The sequence below is a fragment of the Osmerus eperlanus genome, chromosome 5 (assembly GCF_963692335.1).
Source record: "Osmerus eperlanus chromosome 5, fOsmEpe2.1, whole genome shotgun sequence".
Taxonomy (NCBI): Eukaryota; Metazoa; Chordata; class Actinopteri; order Osmeriformes; family Osmeridae; genus Osmerus; species Osmerus eperlanus.
Genome location: NC_085022.1, coordinates 12,357,456 through 12,372,626, shown reverse-complemented (window position 1 = coordinate 12,372,626; position 15,171 = coordinate 12,357,456).

Here is a 15,171-nt window from a genome sequence, read left to right as displayed (position 1 = left end):
TGGCTGCAATGCTTATCAGGCTTTTGCTGATGATTTGCCCTCTTGTCAGGGGCAATTATCCCTGAATGCGGCAGGGATGTGGGATGGGGCGGGCGATTAGCGCTGGAGAGGGATGACGTGAGGCTGTCGCCAGCCTCTCCACCAAGCCCAGGGTTAGCAGGTATAAGATTGACACTTCTCTAGTCTGGGTTCCATGGAAGGCAAGTGAAGGGCCCATTTGTGTCGAACTAAGCTGTTAAAAGTGTTGGAAGTGTAAGTTTGACTGCTCTTCATGTAATTGACTGACCTGTTCTTTTGGCTTCACAAGTATTCAACATGTTGATGTCTGATGCATAAGTCCACGCAAGTGGCAAGTGGCATGGTGATCGGCAAGAAGCAGGAGAGAGGTGAGGTAAGGTGAGGAAAGATCATGTGTACTAAGAGGCATTGAGTTCATGTCCAAATGAATCACAAAGTACAGTGTTGAAATGTTTCCAAGGACATCATGCCTTGCTTTGGTGCGTCCAAGCTGAAAATGAATATATGCATGACATAAGTTTATGAATAATCACACTGAAAACTAAATCATTCTTTACATTCCATCAAACTTTGAAATTGTGCCCAGTTAAACTTACTCCTGACCTTGAAAAGCTCAATCACAGCTCAGACATAATAATCTTTGACATTTGAGTGAACTATCCTGTGGTGCTTGATTGAAGTGACACCAGTATAAAACATTTGCCCACAGCTCTGATTACTCACTTGAGAACATCTGACATATGAATTTCAAGTAAGTATTACAGGTGCACCATAATTCTATGTCAAAATGAAATCTCCCAGTGTAATTCAGTTCTCCATTTGCCATTAAGGCGAGGGGTAGACCCATCGGAATTCTAATCCTCGAACATGTCTGATGTTTTTCTGATGGACCACTTCATCCACTCTATGGACAAAGGCTTTGTGCTGTTTTCCCCCAAGCTTTGTTTGGTTCAGAAACAAGACAGTTTCCCAAAATAAAACTCCTCTTGGTGACCTTCTCTTTCCACTGAGGAGCGCAAATCCCTGTTCTCTCTGCCAACCAGGACTCATTACTCCCTATTTTAAAGAGAGCTTTCTGCTCTTGGAGGCCTCATTACAGCTGAAAAAGACACCCATGGGACACACAAGGAAAACACAGAAGACCCCCCCTTGAGTAATAAGCCCACTAAACTTCCACACAAGACTCACTGAAGAACTTCCTAACTGTAAAGCCCACAGGCCCCCTGCTATCCCATGAGCAAGGTGTCTTTGAGGTTTTCAGACCGTATGGCTCGGTAGTCAATAATTGTTCTGTAAGTTCACAAAGTGATTAAAGCCCTTACGTGCCAAACACAACTAGTAGGAGGGGCCACTTTAAGGCTTCCCTTGCTACCGATGTCATTTGAAGTATGGTGAGCCTTGAACCAGAAGGCTATGTTCGGAACCAACTTCTTTCAGTAAGATAAACAAACCTCAGAATATAACAAAAACAGTCCAACTCTTTTGAAAATACGAATGGAACACCCATTAAGTTTAGCTTCTAATTTGCTATTGGAGCACATTCGCTAGTACATCTCAAAGCAAAGAACAATATACCATCATTTGGGAAGCAGCTCTGTTTGGCAAATGTCTACTGGATGACCTTGAGGAGAACACAGAAAAAGCAGCTGCTCTTTTCTTCTGACTAAAATGTTATCTGAACTAACAAACTCTGGATGCCAGTTTACTTTAAAAGAAACATAAAGGGTCCCAAAAAACTCACAATTAAATGTTCCCACAAAGTCTTGCAGACGGTTTTGTTTAAGAATTGCTGCAAGCTGTGATTCCCACGTGAAAGGCATCAGCAAGCTGTCTCCTCCTGTCAGTCACATCTAAGGACAGAGAGCCTGGTATGTCAAAGTCCTGACCTCCCGCTCTAGGCAAGTGTTTCCACCCACAACTATCTCCACAGCTTCGGTTATACAAGATGGCTCGGATCAGGATGCTCAACTTCAACTATTTCCTGACCAAAAGAAATGTACATGATACAACATACTGGTCAATTGTACATGAATCTCAATGAGGCAGAGTTCAAGCCTTCTTCCAAAAGGAGATCTATGTTCGGTCAAAAGCTACGCCCTCAATTTACCATGCAAGTCAAAGTGGAATATTTGTTTGTATGTTTACATACAAAAACTCAATTTGGCCCTAGACCTCACAGTTGCTGACCCGTTTATCCTGTTCTATGTACTGTAAATACTATTATACTCAAATGCATACAAACACACACATATTTACCGTACACACATTCACACACAAACACTAAGCAGCAATAAGCTCAATTCCATGAGCATTATCTATTGATCTAGAGTAATGATGTCTGATAAGTAAATTGGAGTCTCACTACCGTGAAAATAAGTACAAAAGTCCTCTGGAACACCCCCAGGACGGGATGGGGCCTCTTAGGGTTTTATCAGGTTTGGATGACCTCAGTGCCGGTAGAGGTCAGCATTCCCAGCAGTTAACACTGAGGCAGATGGCAGCTCTGTAAGATTTAGTAACACATGTCAAGTGAAGCTCCCTCGAGGGAGACGCTCAGCCCATTTATAGCATCAACTTCAAACTCATCTCCCTCGCACAGCCAGCTGAATGCAACTCCCACTTCTGCTGTAAAGTCGACATACTGTATTTGTTTCTATGAAACCCTGTTCCTCTTCATGAATTATGAGTGGTAACAACTAAACAATCGATGGATACATCACTTTAACTCTGAGGGCCATTTTCCTGTACAGCAAAGACGCAAAGTAGCATGTCTAGCTTCGGCAACAGTAAAATAAAGCATCTCTCTTGGATTGTTTTACCTGACCTGTTTTCAGATGATGTGAAATCAATTGATTTACTCATTGTATGGCATGAATTAGATGACCCATTGATGACACAGTATAAAAGGTTAATAAGAAGCAAATGCACAAATACAATGTCCAGTTTAGGACAATTACAGTTCAGTTTGGATATTAGACATTGTGAATCAAATAATGGAGACATTGAAGAATGGAAGAAAGAAAGAAAGAAGTGAATCAAGATGTATTTTAGACAAGTTAGCATTTTGTAGTAATAACCAAACTGGCAGTGGATAGGCACATCTTGTAGAAGTACAGTACAGACACTGATAGTAAATCAACATTTAGCTCACAACGAATCAATCCTTGGCTGTGAATTTGCTTTGTTTATGACATTGAAGCCCATTGATTGGAAACAACTGAGTCCTCACGTGCAATAAAAAAAAGAAAGCCAGACACTACAACGTAGGCAAGAACAGTTGAGCCACAAGGGACTACTTATTGATGGGCCTGTAAATGTTAAAGTCATTTTAATTGATCAACCCTGATGCTGGCAGGCTGTGTGTTGGAGGGGGCGGGGAGCGGGGGGCAGGGGAATTTAACAGCCATTAGGCACAAGTGAGTGCCCAGTGGTTGATGTGAACAGATTATTTGTAGCTGGTCAAGCCTTAAAAGAACACTGATCGTTGTGATTATCTTTTCACCGGGAGCACTTGAGAGTGCACTGACACTGGCCAAACGTTTAAGAGTCCAGGATGAAATGGGAGCGGATAGTGTTCCTCTCACCACAGACGATCAATGGGCCACTGCCTCTTGGCCTGTGTAAACGACTTGTTGTTGCCGACAGCAGGTCATCACATCTTGATTCCCCAACACTTATTAACCCATGGGCTGTGACTCTCAGGCCACTGGATGTAAAAACAAGTGGACATAGCCCCGTTCTGTGCTTAACTGGGCTGAAAGAGAATCCAGTGCTGCTATTTTTGGCATTCAGACAAGCTTTTGGGAACTGGGGCCTACATGAAAACATCCCTTAGCACCTAGTTTCAAGGTTAAGTAGGGGGATTAACGTCATGTTGACCACCAATGGAAAGGCATGCTGCAAGGTGCACCTTGGTGGTTATCATCTATCTACTGTATTTTGTGGAACAATTTTTCCTTTCTCTCTATAATTTTTGTGAAGATGTATATAGAAAACAGTGTGAGTTATTTCTGGAATACCAAAAATAGAATGTTCCTTTTGCTCTACAGTGAATTTTTTTGTTTTGTTTATTGATACCCATGGCAAATCCCCCTTGAGTGACAGAACATTGCAAAATGCCAAAGTTGGCGACAGCTTTCAAGTTGATGGAAAATTGAGTATGCAAGACTGACACTGACTGATTTAGCAAATGTCAAGCAGTTATCTTGAGCAACAAGAGCCTCAATCATAATCTGAGTGACTCACTTTCAAGTAGTTGTTGAAAGAGGGGATATCTTGAAAAAAGGGAAGATGTTTCATCCTTCTTCGTGCTCAGCTCACGTCCATAATTTTGAAGCTTCCTGCACTTATGTTTTTATAATGATGAGATAACCTTGATATTCCATTTCCGAATCACATGACGAGGAAAAAGATCTGCACAAACTTTCGATGCCAGAGAGAAAGAAGTGCACAACAACACTGTCAGTGTATCTGAGCTGTCACTGAGTTGTCAGAGTACAGTGATGTTGACAATTGATTCATGTGCAAATTTCTTCACTCCGCAGCTAGCAGTCAGAGTACATAAACCTCACTCTACCTCTGCGAGAGTGACAGGATGCAGTGAGTCAAGACAACAAAGCTGTCACAAACAGCTGTCTGCACTTACAACTATCAGATGTATTTCTTGACAATGAACTGGCAGATCCACAGCACAGACTAAATACTGGGAAATCCTGGCCAGTTAGACCAGATGTAATATCAAGATAATATAGCATTGTCCATGTGTTGCTGTCAGCAGTCATTCTTTATCGGTTTACAGATAATCTGTAAACCAACAAAAGAACACAGATGGTGTGATGGCATTACAATGGTGTTAGGACATTGTCTTTAGACATGTCCATGTGAATGGAGCATAGGTGAAAATCAGGAAAATCTGAGCAAGGCTTCTAAAATTAGAACATGCAGTGTTCCCACTGGCAACACTGGGTATGTATGTGTCATTCCGAGTGAAAACACCCGCTAATGAAGAGCTTCCATGCAAAGCACATGAAGACCAGGAGGCCAACACAGGTATAAAGAGTAGCATCACCTCTGCACCATGCAGGCTCTCGGAGGACAGCAACGGGTCCCTCCTCAAGACCAGGGAGCATGGCCTTGAGAGTGGCTTATGTACTTATGGACACAAAAGTAGTGCCCTGTGGTTAATTTAATAATCTTGTCAGTCTAAACCCCATCTGAAAGACTAAGGTAATACCACTTGTGGCCCTCCTTGTGCGGTGGAGGCTTGGAGTTGCCTGCTACTTGGCTGTGGGGGACGTGATAATCCTAGTGGCTAGACGGCTCTCCCTTCCACCCCGAGCCGCCGGGCCATGGTTGCCTTGTCGTATCACTGCCATGCCCCACTGCTCTCCATTAGATAAGGACGCTGCTCTGTTTGTTCACTGCTATTAGCTCCCAGACATTTGCTGGACCAAACCAAAGGAGTTCATTTGTATTAGCGGAGACACACAGCATGCCACACAATCCCGTCGTATGGGGTGGATGTACACCAAGGACCCCCAACAGATTGGGGTAACAGGTTTTCCAAAGAGCAAATATTCGGCTTGAACTGGCTTGCCCCCCTGCAAGCCAGTTCAAGTTCTTAGTACCAGACTGAAAGTTGAAATGTAAGGATTATGGGTTAGAAATATTGTGTAGTTGAGTGAAACATTAAGTAGTATTTATTTAATTGATATTTATATAAATGATGTATTTCATCAGTGTACTATGACTACAAAGTTCTTATCATAGTAAATGTACATCTGGTGTTAATATTATACAGTGAACAGAAATACCATACAGTGCAGAGTAGATGAACGTTTATCTGTAAATTGGCACATTAAAGGAAGGGTACACTACTGTATACTACTTTTATTTCTGTTTCCTGTTGCTTTTGCAATGTGAACCCCAACAACATACCATAATAATTCTGAACTTGTGAAAAGATCATACCATATGTAATCTTTGTGTGGATAATGCAGGTGCATATATGCAAGGATGTTATTACTGACCTGCTGCCCTTCGATTCTCCTCACAATTGAATCTTATTTGCCATCTGTTCCTCTGCAATATCGCGCAAATCATTTTCTAAATTAGGGGTCACTTGTTCATATGCTGTCCTTAGTCAGTGGTAGTCAAACACTGAGGGCCACGCGACGAAGCACACAGGATCTAATTTCACTATTCAAATCAGCGAGATCCATCAGTTGACTTAGTCAATGATGAGTCTCTTCTCTGCATGTAGAACAAAAAAAGATTACGTAACAATTCAAACATGACATTCTTCAAAACTACTGTTTTTCAAAAACGCAGAGGATTCAGATTTTCTGTAGACCAGCTCTATTTCACAACTATTATCCTTAAGTATTATTTGCAAGTAATATCCAGGAGCTTCTGGGCAAATGTCAGGAATTGTAAAGATGTGAACACTATTATTCCTGCTATACTGCGCTCAGGTAAGAATGAAATGAAGTCTCCTCTGTGTGTTTGGTGAAAATCTATTGTCTATTGTTTTTTCTGTTATTGTTTTCCCATGTTCTGCTCAATTGTTATGTTTGCCTGAGAAACAGAACAAGCATCCATCATTATTTTCACTTCACAGTCTGAATTGTCTCCTGTCACAACTTGACATTATCACCTACTGTATTTCATGGCAAACCAGCAGCTGTTTCAGAACACTCTGAACATTTCTGACCCATGTACGATAGACTGTGGCTCTGATATCACTGCATAAATAGTCTGCCCACACAGATGACACATTCTGTATACATTCAGTTCACTTTGACTCGCACAAACTGTTTCCGAACGCAAACAACAAAACACAAACATAAACTTGCCAAGCAGTCGGCTATATATATTGAAAATACTTTGCGGAGGAGCTGCCAAGATCCCTTGGCAGCTTCCCGGGTTGTTTTACATCTGCACGTCGCACATTCATGTCAGGTAAACATTCACTTTGTCATTGAGTCTACCTTCCATATGCTGACACAAAGCCATAAAACCACATGCAAACTCTTTCATGAGTGTATAAAATTAGACTTAAAAGTTCAATTGCTCAACTTTCTCTTAAAATCGCGTACAGAGGACCTCCACTGCAGTACAGTGGCTGAGCGGAAAACACTTCTGAAAGTTTGTTGTGGCTAAACGTAGGAACCAACCGCATTTAATACATTGCACTTCAGGGACTTTCTTATACGGCTGTATAGATTGGTAAACAAATCATTCTCAAATTATGCCGGGATGGCTCATTTTCTTATTGACTCTCAGGTGCCTCTATTTTAATCATTACCTAATTGTCTGGCTGCTCTATCGACAGAATGGGGGCCCTCCCTCACTGATTCTGCTGACACGGCCAGGGGCCTCCTAGATCTGGGTTAACCTTTCGATGTCCATTGGCGCTCTATGTGCTGATGATGATTGATCGAGGTGGCCCTTGCCGTTAGATAATACCTAATCAGCGTTCAGAGTAATTTGTGTAAATGAGACCTCATTATTGATGGTAGGCAACTTTAGGAGCTTTCATCCACACTGGATCAGCGTAGGGATTGGATCAGCAATAAAACTTTGCTGGGGTGCCATGTGTCTCAACTGCCAGAGATTGGGGGCAGATGGGATGAGGAGGTGAAGATGGACTAATAGGTGGAAAGTAGTAGATGAGTTGAAATTGAACAATGCAATCAACAAGAGAGAGAAAACTATGCCTGCAAAGAGATGAAAAGTCTATATTCATTCAAGAGATGTGGCCCACAACTTTCTTCTATGGGACTGATTTGCACCACTCAAGTACAAGGTTCTCTAGTCATCACTAATGAGTCATCAGTAATATCGTTCATCTCATAATAGTTCTTAATCACAAAAGGAATTTCTCTTTACCATCTTCACATTCCTCTTAATTTGACTTAGATTTTATATATTATGAAAGTCTCTTATCTTAATAGAACTGTCCACAATGAACGAGGAATAAATCGCTTCCTCTTTCTTAAGACTACTTACTTCAGGAAACCATTTTGTCAGCAACTCAGACTGAAGTACGGCAGGGTATTAAAATGATAATGGGCGATGCAAGAGCTCTACACTATATCTATTCTATAAAACTGGGATTATACAAATTGCTATTCCATTCGCCTTTTCTTTGGAAAATATTCAATTTAAACTGCAATAATAATGGCCTAAAAGGACCAGTCTAATCATATTTCACCCAGCAGAGAGTAAGGATTAGGATTTGCTGATGATCACAGACAAAAATATATTTTGCCCCCGCAAAAAAAAAGCCCTTAAATTAAGAAGTGTTTGGACTGCATGCTGTTCTTTAGGATGCTGGTTTTACTGTAATGGTCGCCAGTGAAGTAAAAATGTTGTGTCGCTGCTGGAGGATGAATGTTGGCCCCAAGGACCTGGTCCCTGTATATGGAGCACTCCACCAGCAGCCCAGCACACGGCCTGGGCTCCAGAATGACGGCCCTGGGCCTTGACGATGATTGATCATGTTGTTTTCTTCATTACCTTAAACCCAATCAGTGCTTGCTGTAATTTGAGTAATGATAGCTCATTATTGCCAATTGCAGAGTTTAAGGGCTTCTTAATTTTTACCTCACGAGTGGACCCTTTGGGACAGCAACAAGAGATCAATGATCCCCCCCACACACACACACACATACACACACACACACACATACACACACTTGCATACATGTAGAAGGATGGGAACTCCCATTTGAACTGTGAAGTTCAAATAAATAGATCTTCTAATATGTGCTGAGGAGCACTTTGCAATTTGACAAACACTTAAGAAACAAATGGTGTTGCTCTGCGGTAAGCCTTCGTGAATGAAGGAAACACATCAGTTCAGTTCAGTTCAGAATTCTCCGCGACCATCATACTTTTCAGTTGTGCTTATTTTAGTTTGATTCAATCAATATCATGTAAATTTGATAAAATGGAGCAAATACAGCAGAGGAGAAAGATGCATATTTGTAATCTCATTTTCATTTAATTAAGGTCACTAACTAAATATGACAAAAATTTAAGTTTAAATGGCAGGAGACATTCCATTTCAGAAGCCTTAATGAACAACCCATTAAACACACAACACCTCAATTATCCTGATTATATCAGCAGATGTATGTACTTTGATCAGATTCACATCAGTAATTGATTGAATTATTAGAGGACTATGGCTTGAGTATTATTTAGTTTTTCTTCTTGGTCTACATGCAAGTTCATGAATGTCAAACACCACAGAAAAACAACAACAAAAAAACACTCCATAATAAAATTATGTAAAGTCAGCTACACACAATCCAAGTGAGGTGACAAAACTGGATATTTTATGTGTCGACAGAAACTGAGATTCTAAAACATGACAGAGATTAGGATCAGGCCTTCTGGGATTACCAAAGGCCAATGACTTCTGTAATAGATACTCTGCAGTTGTTTAACAAAACAATCATAGTGGAGAGCATTTCCAATCTTTCCCTATGCCAACAATCAATCATAGGGGCCAAAAAATGAGACATTGCAATGAAGCCACCTGAAAAAGGCTTTAATGAGTCCTGCTACTGGGGAGAGCCCCAGATGTTGGCCCACGCAGAGACAGAGGGAATTGTTAAGAGAGGTCAAGACTCAACTTTACACACTATGATCAGAATCAATAGGAAATTTGGAGATAGAATATCACCAGTCCTCCAGGAATCACCCTGAGATAGGGGTGATTCATCATGGTAACACTTTGTTATTGGTACTTTAGTCTTAGGGTCGAGGCATTGGGATGGGAACTAATTCCCAGGTTTGGTCGCAAACAAAGGACTGGGTTAACTAACTTCAGGATAAAACAATACTAACAATTTATTTGAAGTTGGTTCTCTGATGGAATAGAGGGTTGCGAGCAAAAGAGGGATCCATTTGTAATTTACCGTTGTGCAACAAAAGGAATTCTATAATCATCTCTTCTTTTGATACACAATATTGGTACTATCATAACAAAACAAAGACAGCTACTGTACACGATTGTGATATGAATGGTATTACATGAAAGAATGCTGTGAAATACATCTGAAAAGGAACTACTGAGGTCTATAACAATTCCTGTTTGTAGTCTTGGCAATGTTGATCCTGGGAGGCTTAATGCCCTGAATTACACCAGATGAATGGGCCACTCTGTTGGCCTTGACGGTGTTTCCACTACCCGTCTAGTCTCTTCCTTTTCATCTATTTCCCTTTGGTGAATCCCTGGTCCAAATGTTGCCCCCTTTTTTCCTGGTCTCAATTTTTTGTCATCAAAAGCAAGGTGGATGTATGTCCAAGACCCTGGCCTCAACCACAACATACTGTGTCATTACCGACCCATATGGGTGGGTTTGGGCTGCAAAGACACACAGATACATGTACATTCCCGCAGACACACACGCACAATCACACAAAGAGACATATACACACACACACACACCGTGGGGTATTTGATGTTTCCTCTGTTTGAAGCCAAATTCTTGTTATCACTGCAATATACAGTACCATGCTCCATTTCCAAGGTTTTTGAGAGGAGTCCACGCCTTTCATCTGAGAGCCACGGTCTACACGAGAGCCAACAATCTTACAAGCAATGACATTGTGACTGTTTAACTTTTCAAAATCTCTGTGTTATGTTCAGTCATGACAGGTAAAAGAAAACCACCGGGTGAACCCCCCCCCCCCCCCCCCCCCAAATGCATGCAACACACCTACGCGCAGACACGCACAAGCAAAAAGATTTATACCCCCAGACAGTATGTAGTTTACAATCGTTGGTCAAACACAGATACATGTACTCTACCTTGGTAAAGTAGTCACTGATAAAAAATGTATGACTTACAGTGCTCCATTCGGAACCTAGCTTAGTCCTCTGACACAAACTCAGTAGATTAAGTCAGGAAGGCACCCTACCCCTGAGACATCATCCCTTTCCAACACCACCTCAAAGTGGTTCTGAAGTCAACCAATTACAGGGCGTGTAGGTAGACATTAGCCCTTGAGCCTTGATGCTGCTGTCTCTGTCTCATATTAGCACAGCAGGGTCTGGAGAAGGCTGTGCTTCCACTATAACACGGCACAACACAGGCTAGGGAGTCCTTCGGGTTCAAACTGTCACACAGTGGTTGTGTTTAGTTCAAACACATGAAACGTGGCTAAAGGTCTATCTGCGCTGAGCAGTTACAGCAGAAGACAGACTCTTTGTCCATTGTTTATACCATAAAATAATTGGTGTTTAGGCCAGTTTCACACTTGCAATTTGAACCATATGTGTTTGAAAAGTCCCAGGGGTCTGTTGAGAGAGAAGGAGAAATGAAGCGAGCTTCGTGAGATTTTCTGTGCAGTCACTTCCGATTGGAGCGTAGAAAAAATGCTTCAGAGATACTACAAGCCTACTGCTACTATTTACTTGTTTCATTTATGTAATAGTGCCATGCTCTCAACAATGCGGTAACAAGCATTTTTAACATAAGGCACAAAACAAACAAACAAAAAAGGCACTTCAAGCTGTTTTTTTCTAGCCACCTATTAGGTCTTCATTCTGTGCAATAAGATGTATATGATAACCTCAGTGAGGGGAATGTTACCATGAAGTCACTTTTTCCTAAGTAACCATTGTAATGTGTACTGAAGGTAAAAATAAATAGGGAAAAAGTGAAGGAGTCTGTAAACTTTCTGTAGTATTGTATGCATTGTATACAATCTGTGTGTCTGTGTGTGTGTGTGAATGAGTGAGAAAGAGAGAGAGAGAGAGAGAGAGAGAGAGAGAGAGAGAGAGAGAGAGAGAGAGAGAGAGAGAGAGAGAGAGAGGGGGAGGGGGAGGGGGAGGGAAAGAGAGATGGAGTACTTTGCTCCAAAAAGCACTTTCTTCTGTGAACACACATTTGATTTACTATTTGGCAGGAATTCAATGCTCTTTCACCTTACATTTTCAACTGATGAGGAGTTCCTTGACAACAATTCTACCATGGCTGAAGATCCCTGGAGACTTTCTCATTCATTCAGCATTTCCAGCCGAGCATTAGATGGACTACCAGACTACTGCTTCCTGTTTTCACAGGAAACATTTTTCTCATCTTGTGTGTAATTCAGTTGTGTGAAACATGTCTACAGCTCATAAAGACATTATATGTTACATCAGCCTAACACTCATTGTTCTATTTCATTTCACCAACCAGAATACTTGCGCCAAACATTGTAACACACAGAGACATATGGTGTGTATCATGAATGTGCTTTAGAAATACTAGTTAAGGTACAGTAAATCTGCAGAATGAATGGCGGATGTTTGGTACAGTGTGTGTTCCTGCTGTAGCGTATTATGTGCAGCACTGACAAGTGTTGGGAAGGTGGGAATAGCATCAGCCTGAAATAACGGTCTGATTGTTAATTGATGGTCTGTTTGAAACAGACAGTTACAGTGTGTTTATAGTATAAGCTACTGGAGGCATGCCTGTGACAGTATTTGACAAGATGAGTGGAAATTTAAGCAAGTCCACAATATGTTTTACATTTTACAGTAGTACAGTAGATCATAATAACTGATGACATCTCCTTAACCCTTTTAATAGTCCAACCCCAGACATCAATGATAAATAGAAGAGAGTCTTTATTCAGTAGTACTTGAAAAAATCAAACAACCCTGGTTCCATCTCAACCAGGACTACATGAAGGGCTCCCTCATATCATTCTGTAGAACATACAGTGTTGAAATTGTGTGTTGTAAACCCAGAGATAGTTCAAAAGGCTCTTTAACGGTCTCTAACAACTTCTCATTCCAATGATTGTGCGTGTAACAATACACCATATCTGTGCTGCTCAGTCCACAAGGAACAGACATGGGCTACACTGAAGCTTTCGTAAAAGTGGAGAGAGAGAGAGAGAGAGAGAGAGAGAGAGAGAGAGAGAGAGAGAGAGAGAGAGAGAGAGAGAGAGAGAGAGAGAGAGAGAGAGAGAGAGAGAGAGAGAGAGAGAGAGAAAAAAAAGATAGTCTTTTTTTATACATGTAAGGCATAAATTATGTCCGATCGTGCAAGCATGATGCCACCGTTGAACAGCCAGTCAATGGAGAGGGCAGGGAGAGGCAATGAAGCGAGGTAATGTGTAATCTTACTACTCAATGGGCTGTGCCCGGCAACGGGCCTCTGAATGCTGGAAGTGTCAGAGAGATAAATAGCGGAGTGTCCCCCTCGAAAAACATGATTAATACCCCGCCTGGTGACGCTGCTGAAGATGAAGTGGGAGCAGCTGGCTCCGGCAGCGTAGGCACGCGGGGAGAGGTGGGAGGCAGGGGGGGCGGGTGCGGGCGCAGCGGAGCAGAGAGGGCAAAGAGTAGGACACACTGGCAGCCAGGGGGAGGGAGGCGAGGCAAGGGCAAGCCGGGCCACCGTAGGCACAGAGACCTCTACCTTCCCTCTTCTCTTCACATATGCACACTAACCGTGGATTAGTGTTTAAATAAGCATCACTCTCCCACCCCCTCACCCCCCCCCCCACACACACACACCCTGCCTCCCGCCCCCATCCCGCCACACACACACACAGCCCCCACATACTGTACTGTACTCACTATAACAGTAAACCAAGTCATAATTTACCCCAAATAGGGTATACTGTAAATATACTACCATACATGATCAAGGTTAAGGTCACAGCACTCATTTAATTGTACAACAGGGAAGTCATTATGTTATTGCTTGGTAGAAGCTAACCCTTATGGATTTGCATCCTGGAAGACCAGAGGACGTAGGTCAAGGTAGAACCATGAGTAGAACCCTTTGTGACTTGCGCTCCAACAGGAAGTGCAGTTGCAGGTACACAACGTTTCTTGTCGTACACATACTTCTCATGGGTGAGGTAGTGGTGGTGTGGATGAACACGTAGTTACTGGGTCTGTCCTGTTGTGTAAGTAAACATGTCGAGGGGTGGGGTACTTTTTCATGGTTCAGGGGCCCCAACCCTCCCCTCACACAATTAACTTTTCCAGTGTAATGAGATGATTGATATGCTGGAAGTGTGTGCTTTAAGGAGATATTAATCATTCCCTCTGGTAATTTTAATCATGCGTTCCATCATCCCCAGATGCTGAGGATCACCTTCCTGGCAAACAAAGGGCGGCCACGCCACTTGCATAGTCATTTTGTTCTAGTTTAACTTTATTTTACGCCGGTTTGTTCCTCCCATCTGTTCGCACAGAGCCTCCACAGCCCACGTTGCACGCAGACAGGCTGGAGAAGCAGCGTGTGGGTGTGCGCTTGTGCGAGTGTGTGTGTGTGTAAACTTTCGAAAAACAAGAATCTTTGAAATGGTAAAACTAGATTGCTCGGTTTGTGTCTATCTGGTACACTGCCACCAGCCACCTCCACGAACGCACACTGAGACACTCTCTAGCACACACAACGCATACGTGCATACAAACGTATGCACACACACACGCAAGCATATTGTACACTTCGATGTTACCACATGGTGTGGGCAATATGTCAGAGCAAAGCGCTATTTGGCATTTGAACCAGTCACTATTCTTAGAAAATATAAAGTGCTGCAGGGATGATCTGTTTTGGATGAGGAGAAACTTCACAACCGTTTCCCTCCCTTGACTCCTTGAAAGTCGAATAGAGACAAATATATTCCCAAAGCACTGATTAGTTCATGTTCAGTGCCTCCATGGTTTTGTACAGTACCTCCATGTTGCTCTTCTGTGTCTCACCCAAGGCTAGGCAAGATTCAGAGCTGCATCCCGGAATCAAACACACTTCTCCCCCGACTTCTGTTTCAAACATCAGATTGTCGCAGCCTGGCCCTTAGGGATGCTCGCGGTGGCCCCCCCAGGTGTCTGCAAGCACACAAACAAACGAGAACAACAAATCAGAGTGCACAAAACCAACAAAGAGCAAAGTGTTGGAGCAAATAAACAAATTGAAAATGCAGGGGAGAAACTCATCCAGTCCTAGGCCCATGCACATCCAACATGGCTGACATGTAAATAGGATTGCACATGTAACTAAGAGTCATCATTGAAACACCAATGACAAAACTGATTGAGTTTCATTCATAAAGCATATTGGAATTCCATAAAACAACAACTGACACTAAATAGTATCTGAGAAACCATCTTCATCCATGCAAAAA